Genomic DNA, 19,658 nt, shown 5'->3' on the forward strand with positions numbered 1-19,658 from the left:
TTGAGAAAAAGAATAGCTCAGAATTTTAATTGAGGCAAAACATGAAAAAGAAATTAACCGACAGTATGTGTGCAGGGTCATCTTAACCGATAATTTGTATCTGTTTTCCATTACAGAGAAATCTATGTTCCTTGTCATTGGGATTAGGAAACTTTGAGTTCAAAATGCCTAAGAGGATAGACAAGAAAACTGAGTACCCTATATTTTCTAGATGCCAGTTCTGCTTTTGAGATAAGGCACCCAGTATGCAGTGTCTGCCTTGGAATGCACTAAATTTTAGATATCGGAGATCTGGACAGTGGATAGGGTAAGCCTCTTTTATGAGAGGTTTCACCAGAGGGAGAGCTCACTGGATTCTATCTGATGGCTTTTTCTAGGTTTCGAACGTTTAGTAGCGTTCAGATAAGGGGATGGAAAACTATCCCTTGATTATTTTGGAGAAACAGAATCTGACACGTTCAACTATAACAACTGCAGTTCTAAATGAATGTATACTTCTGCCACAGCCGTATGTTTTCTTTGCTTTTGTTCTTTTTTTTTAAGACAAAATGGTGGGTTTAAATCTCAGTCTACAACTTCAGGTGTGCAAGCTACCATTTATTTTCCTAAAATTCAACTTAATCTCTCCTTTCAGACATCACTCCACTAGCATGGCAGAAAACTTAACTTCGGTACTTTAAAAAAAAATTTTAGCAAAGTTTAGTTGATTTACAATGTTGTGTTAATTTCTGCTGTACAGCAAAGTGACTCAGTTATACATATGTATATTCTTTTTCAGATTCTTTTCCATTAGGGTTTATCACAGGATATTGAATAGAGTTCCCTGTGCTCTACAGTAGGACCTTGTTGTTAATCCAACTTTGGGACTTTGATGGGCCCCTTCCCTCCTGAAGTTCTGGCAAGTGTTTGTGAAGGTCGTGAGGAAGTCTAAGGCCCTACATGGGGTGGAATCCGCTCCACACACACAGCTACGGGGAAACTGTCAACCATCTGTCCCTGTGGCACCTTCAGGCCTGTGGCTCCCCCGCTGATTCCATGACACCATTGGGGGCAGGAATTTGCTGCTGCTTTCTTGGCACGCTAGGGCCATGAGAATCCTTGCCGGGCCACCCTTTGTCCCATATGCCTGAATGTTAATTCCCTGCCCAGGTTCATGTTATCTCTCCCTGGCTCTGCCCTACACATTCTCAGCCTCTATCCCCTCAGGGCTAACTTGTCCCTTCTGTCTCTCCTCCCCATAATCCCAAAGAAACTGTTTCGAAGGCTAGAAAGGAAATCTTTCTGCCCCTGTGTTTTCTTCACTAGGTGGCCTAATATCCTGAATCATCCACATTCTCCCAAGAGTTGGGCTCTTGGAAACAAAGTATAGGAAGACCAGAGGATGTTTTCTGCCCCCTCCTGTAACCCTTCTAAGCCAGGGCCCTGAGACTGATTCTCTGCTCTAACCACTGGAGGGAAAGAGAGAAATACCAGAGGAGGAAAAAAGTTGCTATTTCACAAATATTCACATGAGTTCATACACCTAAAGGCTGTGTTCAGAGTCAAAGTATTTATTGATATGTGTCTGTGCTTTTTATGGGAAGACAAGGTTACAGATCTCCATCAGGCAATCTTAGGCAACGCCTTTAACCTTATAGCACTAGTTTCCTTACATGTAAACAGTGGACACTAAGCCTGCAATTCCTGACTGGAAGACGGTTGTGAGGCTTCAATGAGGCAATTGTATGAATGTGGTTAATCATTATGCAGGTATATATACATACATAAAGTACCAATAGCACTCTTCTGTTTTTAGTTCAAAATTCTGTTTTGAATTTCAAGAGACCTACGTTTTCAAGAGTAGTAAAACTAGGGATGAAACAGAATTATTAGACTTACAAGATAAAGTGTCAGTTTGTATTCTCTTTCCTAGGAAGAGTAGAAAATCTCATGATTGTTATAGATCCTCCTCTTTGCCCAGACCTCTGCACAAATCTCTTCCGTTCTGCCCATTTCCTTCTTAACACCAGTGGCAGTGTCACGAGGGCATTATTTTGTCCACATCTCTGAGAATGTTGTAGCATCCTCAGGGCTGAAGGATGGGATGGTGTGTGGAGGTTTCTGAGCCAACTTTGGTTGAGTAGAGGATTAGGAGCCAGGGGCTTGCACCTGCCTTGGAACTCGGCACAGCACTGAGTACAAACCAGCTTCCACGTTACTGTTCCTCACATGATAGGACCCTGGAAAGTGGGGTCCAGGATGTCTGAACAGATGTCCACACAGAGAGCCAGCAGGAGTCAGGCAACAGTAGTGGGCCTGGATTCCCTGGCAGGCCAGCTGTTGCTCTCCTTACTGGCCCTTCCCTGTCTGTGCTTCATTTGCCTCTCAACAGATACACACACACACACACACACACACACACACACACACACACACACACGTGCAGACCGAGTCCTGTGACCTGCAACAACAGGGGAACATTTTCACAGACTATTAACCCCCATGTGTATGAAATTATAGCACTTATGGTACATTTCAATCCTAGTCTTATTTCTTTTTCTTCTGATGCTACTTAATTATTTCTCCCTTCTATCATTTCTCTAAGCAAGATATTCAGATATAGTTGTGGGGTTTTTTACATAGAAAGGTAATAACCCTCACGTATTGATTGAGTACTTACTGTTGGCCCAGCCTTGTGCCGAGCTCTTTACAGTCATTATGTCGTCTGATCCTTACAAAAGCCTCCGAGGTAAGAATTATTATTTCCTTATTTCGCTTATGGATGAGGAAGCCAGAGCTTAGCACAATGTGTCTTTCTCTGAGGTCACGCAGTCAGTGGCAAAATGACCACTCTGACCCCAAGTGCTCTGACTCTGGAGCTTATGCTCTTAAACACCACAGTATATGGATAAGGAAACTGAGGCACAGAGAGATTCTGGGAACTCATTCACAGTTCTCAAATGAAGATCTGATCACACAAAGTAATTTCTCCTGACCTTCAATCCAGGACCCCACCCCATTGTCTTTGGTCAAGTCTAAACGCACACTGAACAGGGAAGCACCAGCTCCACTCGGGGACACACTTTGTACAATCTCACTCCAGCAGATCACACAGCCCTGCTTTCTCCGTGATGAATGACGATGAGCTGCAAGCTTCCCCTGATCGAGTAAGTGCCGCTACTCCTTTTCTGCTTACTTTCCTGCGGGGTGTCTCCATGGAACCTAAAACTCAAACATTTTGGAGGGACCCCTTTTAAGAACACACAATTAGGGATTCAACATCAGAAATATTTATTTATTCCAAATGGGAAATGAAATCAAATCAAATAATAAGTGTCAGGAAACTAAGTACCACAGATATCCTAAAATTCATAGAAATCATGTATTTGTCTCAGTGAACTGCCTGATAATCTCCACAATACTTTGTTTCCCTCTACTTTTCCCTGCGTAATTCAGACTGCCTTTTCCTGTAACAACCAATAAACAAGTCAGTCATTTCTTCAGGACGGTTGACTGATTTTTTAAATTAAGTGTTGAGATGAGCAAAACGTCAGTGACTTGACAAACAGACATCCTCCCTTTGGGTGGTGTCACTACAGGTTTGGGCTGTACAAACACAGGAATTCTGACAAATTCTATTTCATGAAATTCGTATCAAAAAAGACAAATTGTGCATTGCATTTGTAGTTGTATACACACCATTATCAAGTACAGTCTTGACTGGAGAGAACTTCTATTATGACTAAGCAAAAAGGAGAACTCAATTTCCTACTTACAAATTTACATGTTATAGAATTACTCACTTCAGATACCATACATTTCACTTCAGATACCATACATTTCGGATACCATACATTTCAAACCTTGGCTGTTCTTTCCTTTCCACATACAGCTGGTGCTGAGTGCTGTGGGACACTTTCATACCAGATAGAACCTCTGACCCTGTATCTTTATGGCACGACACCAGGAGAGTCAGCACAGTGGGAGAGAGGAAGCCTGGAACCCAACACTACACTGGGATGAATGGCAGGAACCCAGCTACACACGAATGTGCCTGCGAACCACATAGATACATCCCACTGAACCAAAAAACGTGTATCCTCAGACTCACCTGAGCTAGATCCAGGAAATACCCATGACCACATCAACACCATCTGAATGGAGGAAAGTAGGACCAAAAATTGGAGTGAAAGAGCTACCTTAACCAAAATGTCTTTGGTTAATATCTTACTTTTTCAAACCTTGCAAAGACTTGTGGCCTTGGGAACACATTTCTAGAGCCTCTCCCAGAGCCTTGGATGTACACTGTATAAATGAAGGGTCCTGAAACTTAGCAATTTATGAACATGTTGGATAAAGGAATGCTTTCCGTCCATTGTAATGATTGTCAATGTCTCAAACTCCTTTGTCACTAAGGCTTTGACAGCTCAAGATGTATTTGCACTTCGTCAACTATTAGCTAAGGTATGTGTTGCATGCCTTGAGGTTATGAACATAGATTGCTTCATGAGAATTAAAGAATCACAAGGCCTTTAAGGGTCTTAATTTATTTCTCTGACCCTAGGGTTTAAAGAAAGCAGAGGGTGAGTTAGAACCTGGCAAGCAGACAACCACAGTTACAATTATAATGCAATTTAATTATGACATAAAAATGCAATGAGTCACAGTGGGACACCAACCTAACTTATTAAAAAGTGGAAAAAATTGTTAACCAGTTGTTTTGTTTTCCCACACAAACAACTGGTTTAATGTTTACATTGGATAAATCTGTGAGTTTTCACATCTGTAAATGAACACAATCCTACCCCCTACTAGACTGTAAAGCTTAATGGAACAGAAATCATGTCTATTTAGCTTACTCTTACACCCTCAGTTCCCGGAGTATTAGCAAACATGTGGTAGCTAGCATAGAAATATCTGGCAAATGAATGAAATGAAAGGATGTCAATTATTCAGCTTCTGCTATGGCACATCCTAATACAAATTTCCTGTTACTGTTGTAATCAATTACCACAAACTCAGCGGCTTAAATCAACACAAATTTATTATCTCACAAATCTGGAGGTCAGGTTTGAAAAGAGTCCTATGGGGGCAAAATCAAGGTGGCAGCAGGGCTGCATTCCTTCTGGAGACGCGAGGGGAGAGTTCATCGCCTTTTCCACCTTCTCAGGGCCTCTTGCTTTCCTTGACTCACGTCCCCTTCCTCCACCTTCAAAGCACATCACTCCAACCTTTGATCCTCTTTCCCCATCTCCTTTTTCTGACTCTGATTCTATTGTCTCCCTCTCATCAACATCCTTTTTTTTTTTTTTTTTTTATAAATTTATTTATTTTATTTTTGGCTGTGTTGGGTCTTCATTTCTGTGCAAGGGCTTTCTCTAGTTGCGGCGAGCGGGGGCCACTCTTCATCGCGGTGCACGGGCCTCTTGTTGCGGAGCACAGGCTCCAGAGGCGCAGGCTCAGTAGTTGTGGCTCACGGGCCCAGTTGCTCTGCGGCATGTGGGATCTTCCCAGACCAGGGCTCGAACCCATGTCCCCTGCAGTGGCAGGCAGATTCTCAACCACTGCACCACCAGGGAAGCCCTCATCAGCATCCTTGAGATTTCATTAGGCCCGGATAATCCAGGACAATCTCCCCATCTAAAGATCACCAACTTAATCCCATCTACAAATTTCCTTCTGCCATGTAAGTTAAAATGTTCACAGGGTTGGGGGCTTAGGATGTAAATATCTCTGGGGGCCATTATTCTGTCTACCACATCAGGAAGAAAATCACTCCCACAGGATTTGTTTTTAGGAACAATTATTGGAACCAACAGAGTTTAGACCTTCTGACTTCTGAGCTAGTGTTTCTTCATTGAAACACTTCTTTTACTAAAGTAGACATTTTTTTTTAAAGTAGTCTAGTGTCTAGAAAGATTTGCTGGACACAAGGACCACAAAAAGGTATATATTCATACCAAGAAGAAGTAGTACAGATGTTGGGAAAATTGGCTCTCTTTAGTTTAGCAATTTATAATCCAGATGAGTGGATGTATCATAGGTATGATACCCTATCAGTTCTTTCCTTATTGCTTATTCAATTCTGGGAGACACTCAAAAGGCTCTGTTAGTAAGGACTTATTTCCTTTTCTCCGTTGCCTCTCCTATTCTCTATATGAGTTACACAGAAACTAACTTCGCTCAAGTGTCAAGATCAAGATATTTCTTTAATCATGCTTCTCAGAGAGCCGATAATTTAATAGGGTATATGATAATCACTGAAAACATTTTCAGAAGAATATGGGTTGCAGACTGCCTCAGTGTGAACTAATAAGCGGTAGAACTCCTGACACTTTCTAGGTGCTCAATAAATCTTTTTAAACTAATTACACATTTATAGTTAATGAGGGTAGAATGAGAATCATTTCAGTTTCCTAGAGCAGATAATTTCTTATAGATACACTGGCTGGGATGTAACAGTGCGTCTGAAGGCACCAATTCCACACTTAAATGATGAAAAGATAGAAACGAGAGGGGAGTGGTCCCAGGATCTTGTGACAATATATTGTGGATAACAGGCATTAAAAAAAACTCTTTTGAAACTTGGTGTCTTCCATTGCACATTAAAACATCACAGTATTATTTCTCCGGTCTGACTCAACAAAGTGCCCCCACTGAGTCATCTGGCCACTTCCTGGGTGTTCCCCCTCGAAGCCTTCACACCCAGGGTCTGCCTGTACTCCACCCTGCTGGGCAATGATCTCAACAGGGTTCATTAACTACAGTCTTGATAGACCCTACTTATGTCATGGTCCCTGTGGAGACCAGGATCCCATCCCTGGAGACTGACACAGAGGAGGGTTTAAACAACAGCAATTAGTCGGGAATTGTCTCCTACGTGTCATCTGTGAGAACCATCTGACCTCACAAGCCAGACTCTCTGTGGTGGAAAGGGTGGTATGTGCCTTACAGGAAATGCAAAAATGACTTCAGGGCATTACATACATGATTAGCCAGAGGGTGAAGTGTAGCACTGAAATCTTTCTTCAGATTTTTAGTGTAGAAAGACAAGTAGGGGGAGGGAGAGAACAAAGGTCAGCTGATGAAGGGTGGGATCGATGATATGGTCTAAGGCGAAAGAGCTCCTGTGGCTTCACTCACTCACTTACTCACTCCCTCAGCAGGTATTCATGAAACCCTTGTTATGGGGCAAAGCCACTGATCTGGACCTTTCTCCTCCTTACCTCTATTTTCTCCTGCTGCCAGCTCTTTTTTTTGTTGTCCCCAATTTGAATGTTTTTCATACTTGGAGCTGTATAAACTTCTCTTCACCACCAGATTCTTTGATCTAGGAAAAATAGCAGCCCTTTGAATAGCAGAATAGGAATCTTTGTTCCATAATTTTCCTTTTTTCTAGAGAACTTTGAACAGAACCATGTCAGGAACATTTGAAGTTAAAGGGTTCCCATGGTTTGACCACACCCCGAGCTCTTTGGGATCATCTTAGCTCCTTTTCACAGGGTTTTTATTTTTTACACAATTTGGTCACACTCTTTTGAGGCTAATTATATACTGGCCTTGCAATCTTCACAAGATTTGCACATGACAAGCTCTGATTTGCTTGTTAGTCAGTGAAGGCAATCTTCAAAATGAAGCTTCATAAATAACCAAAAGGGAGATTTTATACTCAACAGTAAAGCTAATTTATACTTACAAGGATTTTTCCATGATGCATTATACAGTGTTAGGCATAATATTTTAATCTCCTACACTTTAACACACATTTCAGCCAACCTGACTTTGATTGACCTATGACATCTGGGTGCTCCATAACGTTTTGTGAGACATACTGCACGACATCATATTATGGGCTGTAATGTATTATAATGCAGTCTCTTAAGACTCTCCCTCTCTGTCTTCCACACACTTGCACACACACACACACACACACACACACACGTGCACAAACTTAGATGCTCATGTTCAATGGTCCCCAAACTTAAGCGATATTTCTCCCTCTTCTGTTATCCATTAATTATTCTGGTAGTGGAACAAAAGCAGCTCTGTTTATTTCTGAGAAACTCTAAAGATGTGTGTATAGATAGCAACACATGCCAACAACCTAAATATAGACGAATCTTCCCAGGGTTCTCTCAGCATAAAATACCATGAATGACCTGACCGATAAATAACGTATCAGGAGAAAACACGTTGTGATAAACAAGGTGCATACAGATCTAGGTTCTAGAAATAGTTTAACTACTAATTAGTACTGTGACCTTCTGGAGATCATCTAACCCTTCCGAAACTCTTAAACAGACTATTACCTACCCTACCCACTTCCTGGGTTATGAGGACAAAATAGAGGAATGCACAGGAAAGCAGCTTGAACAACTTAATCCTCTACACAGATGACATTTAAAGTCCATTTTATCTAAGTTTGTAGAGTTGCTTTAGAATGAAAACTGTTTCTTCTGTGCTTGAGTTTATCAGCTGGGAAACCATTTTAAAAATGGGAATTGATTAACTTTTAAGACAATCAATCGCACTTCTTAAAAGAAGCTATATGAGCCACTATAAAATCCTCCTGTTTACGTTCCAAGATTCAGATTGAGGCCCCTTGTGTGACACTCAAAACTCTTCCCCTCTACACCTAATCAGACTTGGACATTTTACAAAATACTGACAACTTGCCATGGCTGTAAGTATAACTATCCTTCAAGAATTCAGGTGGACAGAGACTTTGCTTTTAATCTGATTTCCTACTCACACAGCCAATTAAGAGATTAAAAGGACAGGCCCGTTTTAAAATTTGTTATTTCCAGACCCTGGTGGCGTGTTGGCACTGTGTTTTGACTAGGCTGACAGGAGTATATTTATAGGGAAGAATTCTACCTCAATTCTTTTGTTCAGCTCGTTACAATTGATTTACTTTTATTCTTTTTTTGGGTTCCTGATGGAATTTTTCCAGGTCACAGTGATGCCTAGTTTGTATCATTCAATGCCAATGAGGTGACAAACACTCCCGCAGAAGTCAAATGCAGGACTTGAAGAGTGCAGGTGTTCGGAAGCTTGTACACCATGCAGTGTTTGACTGTGGGATTCATTACGGCTTATGGGACAATAGCAGTGCCCGAAGGGCTCTGATGACAGGAACACATTTGCAGCTTTTGCTGCCGAGCCATACAGATGCGGAAGGGATGTTTACATTCATCTGAAAGAGACATGTTCAATACCACCTGAGCCACCTCTGTGGCTCCTGTCCCCGGTTTGTTAGAGCCACAGGCTTACACACCTGCCAAGAAGTGTGAGCACACCTTAGGTCTTTATAAAACGCATCTGTGTGCAACTTTTGATCGCTTTTACAAAACACGCAATTACGGCTCCGAGTAAGTTCCCTTCAGCTACTTTCTAGCCAAGGGAAGTAGGTGTAAAAAGTTCTCAGTGGACTGGAATTCCCAATGCCACTTGGATTCTGGGCTTCGGGTCTCTTTCTATCATCTGTGCATGTATTCTGAGAAGGTTCGGGTTCAAAGGACACGTGGTCTAGAAAAATCACAGGTTCATGTTAAAAATTCACCTTGGTAGTAATTTGGGGAGTGGTGATTTGAAGTAAGCAATGATAAATCGTTCAGTTGTGGTGAGCAAAGTGTGGTAATATGCTTTGCTATCCCTACTTAGCAATATCTATTGCCTTTTTATGTATAAAAGTCATGAATAAGGAGATTTTCTTTTCTGGCAATTCGAATGCCATGTTAAATTGCAAGTTCATTAACACAGGGCTTTTGAATTGGAAGAAAATTGTGCTGAAGTAGTTGCGACAGTCTTTAGGGAGAAGAGAAGGACGAGGCTTAAGCCAAGCTCTTTCTCCCCTTCCCTGAGGCCTAAGACCCTGTAACACCAGCATCATTGTCCTGGCAGTCTCCTGCCAGGCTGCCCACCTGAGCTGGGAGCCATTAAGGGCTTCATAGCTCAGAAGCTTTGAAGCCGTAAGTCAAATTCTTCACACGCAGCCATATCAGAAACATTCATCATCAGAAGCATTCACAGAATGATAGTGACTATTTTTTAATAACTTATTTTGGTCTGTGGTCAATTAATTCTCTACCAGCTTCGGTTAGCAGTGGAGTCTTCTGGAATCCTTCCTTCTGTTGCATGAGCCCTCTTTTCTCCTTCACCCTCCAGGTCTGACTCTGCCTTTTCTCGGAAGTTCTCTTGTAGGTCCTCCCTGCTCCATGGTGGCACCAGAGATATTTGCACTCAGGCTGGAGGGTGTGAAGTTCTTTCTGAAGGTTATGACCTTCGCTTTTCTCCTCTTCTTCTCCTTCTAGGAAGTCAAAGCTTGCAGCATCTTCTCAGGGCAGTTTTCACAAATCACACTACTAAAAAAGAATAGTAATAAAGAATAATGAAGAGATGATAAAGAATAGTGAAAGTACCAACTAGACATAGTAAATGATCACAAATATAAAAAGTGCATAGGGAGTCCAGCTCAGGAAATACCTCCCTTAGAGACGCTATTCTTTTCTCTTTCTCTTTCTTCTTCCTTCCCTCCTACATTCCCTCCTTTCTTCCTTCTTTCTTTTCTTCCTTCTAAAAGGTCTATTAAGTTACTTCTATGTGCTGGTGGGTCAACACACAGTGCACTTAAATGAGGTGGTTCGCATAGAGTTTAATAAAAAGGACATAAACAAAGGTGTGGGCTGGGATAAGGACACTAACAAGAGGTAGTATAAAATTCTGGGTCTTAGTCATAAGGGGGAGCCATCACTACCCCTAGGCCTGAAGGGGCGACGGTCAGAAAAGATTACTAGAACCCAGGAGGGAGAACTGAATGGAGAAGGCCTCCTGAGATGCACCTTGGCCTTTAAGAGAGGGACACAGACAGTTCACAGCAGCCTGACTCATTTTTAGACCTTATTCTCTTCTTGTCTTCCAGTCTCCAGCAGGGACCTCCCATAGGCCCACACAGCTGGCAGCCGATACAAGTCCGGCTCCCAAGGCACAAAGCCGGGAGGGGGTGAAGAGTGGCATGGGGGCGACAAACAAAGGACACACAGCCCAGCTGGAAGTGGAGTACACCTGGAGATACGAACGGGACAAAGGGGAAGCCCTGCTACTCAGTCAACCTGCATCCCTGGTGGGGGCGATAGAAAACATGAGAGAGGATCACAGTGTGGGCACAGAGAAGAGGGGGAGATTTAAACCAGATTGAGAACTGCAGTGACAGGGGAAGCGGGGGCAAGGTTGGGGAGCACGGACCTCAAAGGCTTCTGGGAGGAAGCGCGGCCTCAGCTGAGTCTTTAACAGGCTGTAGGTAGAGATGGGCGAGGGAGCGTTAGGGCAGACGGAGCAGTGCGTATGAGGCCAAGAAGTGAGAGAATGATTATACGAAGCAAACACTGGACCATATAATGGAAAGGACAGGTGGCTGGAGATGAAGATGGAAAAGAGGACCAGGGCCATGCTCTGGACAGATATGCATGGAGCTTGAGTTTTATTTGAGACACAATAGATACCCACTGTGATACCTTCAGGAGGCGAGAGACACAGCCGAAGGTCACTTAGGAATTGCACTGTGGGCAGTGAGGCAGTATATGTGCTGTTCGAAGTGAGGTTAAGATTAGGGCCTGGAGATGACTCGGGCTTCTAACGGTAAAACAGGGCAATGGATGCAAAAAGGGGGACATACAGGACACTTCTGTCTGAAGGCCTAAGTCTAGCTCCGCCCATTCTGGCTTCTTTCTGAGTCCACAAGATGTACATATATTCCCTCCCCAGTCTGAGCTGCTCTTCTTCCAGATTTTTTTTTTTTTGCAGTACGCGGGCCTCTCACTGTCGTGGCCTCTCCCGTTGCGGAGCACAGGCTCCGGACGCTTAGGCTCAGCGGCCATGGCTCACGGGCGCAGCCACTCCGTGGCATGTGGGATCGTCCCGGACCGGGGCATGAACCCGTGTCCCCTGCATCGGCAGGCGGACTCTCAACCACTGCGCCACCAGGGAAGCCCCTCTTCCTGACTTTTGCCAAGCAGGAGTGCGCCTTCCCGTCAGAAGCAGAATCTTCTGAACTATTTTCCTTCCTTCCATCGCGCCTCTTTCTCCGTGAAGAGGTCTAATGCCCTCCTCTTGCCTCCCAAAGACTCAGTCAACCCCTATCAGTTAACATGTATTTTATTACAGTGAAATGACCCTTTGATGGCTCTATTTCCCCCACGGAAAAGTGAGGCTCTTGGAGACTGGGACCTCACCCTCCCCACTTTGGTATCTGCAGTCCCTGGCTCACAGTAGGTTTGAGTGTGTATTTACCAGATTAAGTTGAACTGAACTTCTGACCTACCTCCCTCTTGTCTAAGTGCCCAGTGTTCACAAGAATGGGGCCAGGAGAGAGAAGGTGCAGCCTCTTGACTGACCAGATTCACTGAATCTACACTGAGGCTCAAAATCTACCACTGACAGATGGTATAACCAGATCACCATCACATCTGAATTTCCACCCAGCTATCTGGATTCTCTAAAACTCCCTTTCCTCCAGAATTCTTTGTGGTCCTTATAAAGACCCAAGAGCAGCATCAAGAGAAATGGTATTTTGGAGAAATTTGTAAATTATGAGGAGACATATAGCGATAATTTCCTGTATTTCTAGCTATCTGTAATTAATAGTTAATTTCTTACATCCTTAGCTATAGTTAGTTTACATATCGAAACAGGAAACACTTAAAAAATATACCTATGAGGTCAGGCAAAGTCTCCAGTAAAGCCTGAAGTGTAGGGATACAAATCTGTCATATAAGCTCTTCTCTTCTATCCTACGAAATCCTTCAGAAGAGACAAAAGAACCCAAATAGAAGGGCCTGCCAATCCTAAGTGACAAAGTAGTAGAAGGATATATCACAAGGAGACAATTGCCAGGAGGGTAAAGGAAAATTATAACAGTTACAATGTACTGAGTATGTATTTTGGGAGCTGGACAGCTTAGCCACACTACCTTTAATGTTCAGGAAAATCCTGTAGGGTAGATTTTTTTATCCCCATTTTATAGATAGGTTCACTGAAGTTCAAAGTAGTTCTTTCAATCAGCAGACATTTACAGCATTCCTCCTAGGTACCAGGCACTGTGCTAATTCAGCACCTTTTCCAAAGCCACACAGCAGAGCGGGATTCTGAACTCTCATATGTCTTGAGTCAAAAGATGAATCTTTTCTCTACACTGTTTTCCTTTTCCAACCCACTTGGTTTAGCTTTGTAGAGACATTTCCTTGAATTTATAGTATCAGCATAAGGTAACTGTTTTGAACATTGTGTTGCTGTGATATTTTCAGACTTATAAGGTTCAGCTAGCATCTCACTTGAACCTCCCAGCATTTTAACATAAAGCCAGCTGAAACTGCACACAATCGAATCCAGTCTTGAGTGCATTTCTCTATGTGGGCAGAATGCATATGTGACGGATTTCAGTGGGAGAGATCTAATTCTCAACAGTTTTAGTTATATTGTTACTGGGACTTTAATACATCTTGAGTTTTCATAGATTGATTGCAAAATGCATGTTAATTATTTCTGTGTCAAATATAGGCACAATGGATGCCTGCATAAACTTTGTTTTCCTTCATACTGTACTAACCCCAACTCTCCCATTCATGACTCCCGGTGGCCTGATTCATGGCAATTAATAAGAAAAACATATCCCCTTCTCACACCTCCCACATGTTTCTGCTTGAATGGGACTCCCATGAGTGGTGGCCACCAGCTTGGACACTGCTCCATGCTATTTTCAAATATGGTCAGGAAAGTGTAGGGGAAGGTCACAGTGTCCACCACTGTATGCTTAGTTGCTTATGTGGCCAGGACAGGTGCAAGCCACACTAGAAAAAACATTTTAATTTTTTTTTATTGTTTTACTGAAGTATAGTTGATTTACAATGTTGTGTTAATTTCTGCTGTACAGTAAAGTGATTCAGTTATACATATATAGATACCTCCTTTTTTTATATTCTTTTCCATTATGGTTTATCATAGGATATTGAATATAGATCCCTGTGTTATACAGTAGGACCTTGTTGTTTATCCATTCTGTATACAATAGCTTACATCTGCTAACCCCAAACTCCCACTCCTTCCCTCCCCCAACCCCCTCCCCCTTGGCAACCACAAGTCTGTAGAAAGAACATTTTAAAGCACACTCCCAGAGAGTGAAACATTGGGTTTGATGGCATCAGAGATAGATGTTCTCCTTTCTGTGGGTCTCCATCCTCCCCCATCCCTTTCTCTCCACCAAAGAGAGCTCTCTGTGAGCTAAGCAATGTCTTTTCTGAAGCCATAGTTGGAGAACTGGATTATAATTATTTTGCGTTTGTTTAAAAAGTGATGGGAAATGAAGAACTGATTATTAGGAAAATTTTAAAGTTGGCAGATTTGTCTTCAGTAACTCAGCTCCCTTAAGAGGTCCCTGTGTACCTGCTTCCAATGTCTTTTTAACCCTAGAATTAATCTCCTGGACCAGTGCCTTGGGAACTCCCTATCTTGTCTCACTGTTTTTCTTCTTTTTCCATCCCTTTCCAACACGGTCTTTTACCTTACTCCAAAAGTTACTTATTTGCAAACTTATACCTTTAGGTTTCTACATTCTCCCCCACCCCACAAAAAAATCTAGTTATAAAAATAAAACTTAAAAAAATAAAAGCTAACTTTTTTGCTTTGTTATTGAGTATTTTTGAGTGCTTACAATGTGGTAGACAGCCTGCTAAGAAATTCACATGTACCATCTCAGTTAGTCCTCATAACAACTCCTACACTGTAACAAAATCCAGCCATTCATTCATTCAATCAATTAGTTATTCAAACAATATGCCCTGAGTGTCTACTCTATGTGAGGTAGTGTTCTAGTGTTTAACAAGACATGGGTCTGATTGAGATTAAAGTCTAGACAAGGACACAGATAACAAACAAGGAGACAAATAAGATCATTTCAGGTAGTAAGAAGTGGCATAAGGGAAATAAAATAGGATTGTGCAATCAAGATGGACATTAAATAGAGTGGTGAGAGAAGACTTCTTTGAGGTAATGATTTTTAAGTTCAGACTTAAATGATAGAAGAGTTAGACATATAAATATCTGCGAGAAGAACATTCTAGAAAAAGGAAACAGTGCTAATAAAGACTTGGAAATAGAAATAATCTAAGAGAAACAGGTAGAACACTAATGCTTCTGGACCACAGTGAGCAAAGGCAAGAGTATTAGATTAGGGATTGAGAGCATAGCTGGGTGCCAGCACCTATAAAGCCGTGTAGGCAATGGGAAAGGGTTTGGCTTATATTCTGAGAGTCAGAATAAAAGAGTGGCATGGTCTGATTTATGATTTTAAAAGATCAGCATAGAGAATGGATCGCAGGGGTCCAAGATTGTAAATAGACATGTTGAATAGTCCCGAAGAAAGATGGTGAGTGGCTCAGATGCTAGTGGTATAAGTGAAAGTGATTCAGTCTTCAGGACAGATAAAAGAGAAGTTTTGAGAGTAGAACTATTAGGTAGTAGGATGAATGTGGGTCGGGGTGATGGGAAGAGAAGTGAAAGATGATTCATAGTTTTTAGCTTAGCAGTTAGGTTGTGTCATGATTGAGATGAGGATGAGTAGGGGGAAGAGTGGGGTTTTTTAGTGTGTGTTTCTTTCTTAATTAGGATTGAGTTGAGGGAAATCCAGAGTTTTTCTTGTCATGCCTTTTAGACATCCAATAAAGATGCCAAGTTGGCTACGAGTCTAACACTCAGGAGAGTAGTCAGGGTTGGACATATAAACTTGGGAGTTATTAGCATTTTAATTTACAGGTGGTATTTAAAGTCTTGGGACTGAATGAGATATTCTTAGACACAGAAAAAGAAGAAAAGAGAATTCAGGCCTGAGTTGTGAGTCACTCTTAAGATTTAAAGGTTAGGTAGAGAGAAAAGATCCAGCAGAGGAAATTAAAAGGGAATGGCCAGGAAGGCAGGTAGGGTATTAGGAGGGAGTAGAGTCACAGGAAGCCAAGAGGAGAAACTGTTTCAAGGAGGAAAACGTGATTTCTTGTGTCCATTGATGCTGAAATGTTGAATAAGGTAATAGCAGAGAATGACCACGGAATGACATGGAGGCCGAAGAGACTAAAGTTTGATTAGAGAGAAATAGGAGGTAAAGAAGTGGAAATAGTCAGAAAATCAAGGCTTAAAGGATGGAGTAACTTGTTCAGGGTTTGAACTTAATTCAACTTTAGAACCCAAGGGGCCTGACTTCAAGGCTAGACTCGGAACTCACCTCTGTGTTAGGGAAAAGGATAAAAGTGACACCTAGTCACCCCCATCCATTATTTTCTGAGTAACCAATGCTCAGTGACCTCAGGAAGCCAGTGATGTGTGGATGTTTACTGATCCAGAGAAGGGCTGTGACACTCTGACCAGATGGGCAGTGTTGGGGGAAAGACAGTGCCAGGAAAGGTAGTGGGAGGGGAAATACTTTGAGAGAACATATTAAATTCACAGTTTAATTATTTACATATGCATAGTTACATTTCATAACGCATTATATCATTGGATTTCTACAGAAACCCAGTAAGTTAGAAATTGTTCTGAGAAGACATCTGCATGGCAATTCCTAAGGAAGGAAGGGCAAGGATTACAGTTACAAGCAAATCATTGGAGAGATTAAATCATTTTTTTTTTGTTTTCCGTTAGCATAGCTATTCGACTTCTGTCTTCATACGAATACTTGAAAATCCTGGATTACATCTATACCATGCATTCATCTATTCATCCATCCATCCATTTATTCACCAGAAGTACACCTGGCTTTAGGCTTATCCCATGGGCTTCATTATCAAATCACGGGACTTATCCTTAAGAAACTTACGTTTGTTGGGATGAAAAAGTCACAAAAGGACATAAGGGCAACATTTGCTATGATATACATACACAAGTGTATTATGCCTAACAGTGCCAGAGTCAATACATATTGGAATTTGGTGGTTGGAAGAAGTGTTATAGGGCTAAAAGTAGGAATTGGTAAATCTGCTCTGGATGAGATAAAATGGCTTTTTTTTGTATTGCCAGCAGTATTGCCATGCTGGCTTGGTGGAGTCTGAAGGAGAAAAGTAGAAAAAAAGAATGGGGAGGGCTGCAAGATATTTAGGACAGATTCTTCAGGCAGAAGAAGTGCTCTGAGTAAGGGCACACAGGGGTGAAACAATACTGATATTCTTGTGAAATGGCAATTAGCTTAGCATGTCTGAGCACAGTTTGGAGACAGAGGGTAAGTAAAGTAAGAAATGAAATTAGCTAGGTATTAGTAATAAATAATTATTATATACAAGAATGATTTCTTTGAAGTTTCAGACAATGCTCTATATACTATTATTACCCATTTTGCAGATGTGGAAATTGAAGCACTGAGATTTTAAGTCATTTGCCCTAGATCACAACGCTGGTAAGTGGCCGAGTAGAGAGTTGAATCCAGGCAAATTGGCTCTGGGTCCTATCCCTCCAATGCCACGCTGAAGGCTTTTTATGCAATTCTAAAAAGTTTGGGCTTTAATCTCTAGGAAACAGAGATCTGGTGAAATTTTATATGCCATCACTTCCATAGGATCTCATGCTCCTTAGATAGGATTCAGCCATTCCCTGAATAGAATTCAAGGGATGTATGAATTTGGATGGGAAAAAAATTACATCTTTATTTACACAAATGTCTAACTGTACTGTAGCCTTTCCTTAAATTATGAATTTAGGTAACAAACCTCAATAGTACCTGTGGCTGGTATATTTTCACATGACACATCAAATTTGTTGCAGGTATCTTGAAATATCATTTACACTCACGGCTGTTCAAAATTACAATAGTCATTAGACCTGCTGCTAGATCTTATTATTTAATGCATTAAGGAAGACACACATTTATTAATTTATTATATCACAAATTTGCTTTTTAAATGTTGATAACTGTCTCTCAATATCATTGGTTTCTTTTGCAGTCCTCTGCATTTAAAATCACTATTAGGAGAACGGATCCATTGGCTTCTCCAAACTGCCAAAGAAATCAAGGTACCCATAAAAAAAAAAAGTTTAAAGAACCCCGATCTAGTCCAGATTCGTATGTAATATAGTAATCCCCTTGGTTCCATTATTCAGAGGCATTTGGGTAGAATTTGTTTACCATTTCCAGTGATTGGGGAGTTCGCTATCCAACAAATGAATACTTTTTATTTCTTTAAAGCCCAAAAGTTTTTGAAAACTCTTTTATATATTGGAATAACTGGATAGTTAAACTTTCACCCCCACCCCCCAACCCCTTTTTAGAACTGCCCTTCCCTCTTGAGCTACGTTCCTTTTAAAAAATGTTAACTACTTCTATCTGGTTTCTTTGAGATCTATTTTCCTGAAGGCCAGGGTGTGTTTCTGACTCTTTCCAAAATCCCCACCCCTCACTCTTAAAATCTGCAAGTTATCAGGGTGATGGTTTCACAAGTTTCCTGGCACTGACACATCACGATCTAGTCCTTCCCTGAAATTCATAATGAGATTGAGTTATAGGTCTCCTTATTGCTTCCTCAACCATCTGAGACATGTAACTACTAGGAAAGCAAGGCAATAATTGATCCGATACATGTTTTTAGCAGAATAAAACTTTCATGGCTGTCTAGATAAAGCCCCAGCTCTTTCCCCATCGCTTCTGGATTCTGTTGCTTTGTCAGTGGTATTGGCTGCCTTCAGAAAACACCATGCATCTCCAGTCTCGGGCCATTTAGTGTGAAGTTTACTTCCACGACGATATCTGTTCTGTTTCTCTCTCCTTTATCACCAATGGTCAAATGATCTCCACCATATTTCTACACCTTGCTTCATGAATTTTCATACAGATGCATGCCTTCCTGACAAGTTAGATCTATTTCCTTTGAAACAGTATGTCTTTCCACTGCCATCTTACAGTTGGCAATTGTCTCCTTCCCATCAAGTCACAGTGATTTCTGTTTTCCTTGGCTGCCACTGTAAATTTGCAGAAAGGAAAGAATTTGCAGTTCCTGGGGACTATCTATGCTGCGTTGGGTGTAACCACAGAGTTAGAACGGACTGCTACAGGCACCACTCAGGAAACTTGGCAACAGAAATCCACTTCCCATCCCCTTAGCACAGCTGTGAATGCCATTGTCAAGCAATTTATAGTGAACTTTAAAAAAGTGTTTAAAGACAGAAAATTGTAGCGGGAGTTGGTAAAGTCAGTGCTTCTTTTTTTACACTTCTCGTTTGTTCTTTGGTGTTTGAGATATAAGTTCACTCAAAAAAAAAAAAATGTTAGGAGACTTTCCTGGTGGCGCAGTGGTTAAGAATCTGCCTGGCAATGCAAGGGACACGGATTTGAGCCCTGGTCTGGGAAGATCCCACATGCCGCGGAGCAACTAAGCCCATGCACCGCAACTACTGAGCCTGTACCCTAGAGCCTGCAAACCGCAACTATTGAGCCCAAGCCACAACTACTGAAGCCTGTGCACCTAGCTCCCCTGCTCCACAACAAGAGAAGCCACCGCAATGAGAAGCAGGTGCACCGCAATGAAGAGTAGCCCAGAATATTACATAACAGAAACTCAACAATACTACTTCTTTCTCTCCCCTAAATGTTTTGTTTCCATTTTCAAGTCTGGGATCAAATCTCTTAGGAAAAATAATAAGATAAATAAAGG

Source organism: Phocoena phocoena, chromosome 11, assembly GCF_963924675.1.
Source record: "Phocoena phocoena chromosome 11, mPhoPho1.1, whole genome shotgun sequence".
Lineage (NCBI taxonomy): Eukaryota > Metazoa > Chordata > Mammalia > Artiodactyla > Phocoenidae > Phocoena > Phocoena phocoena.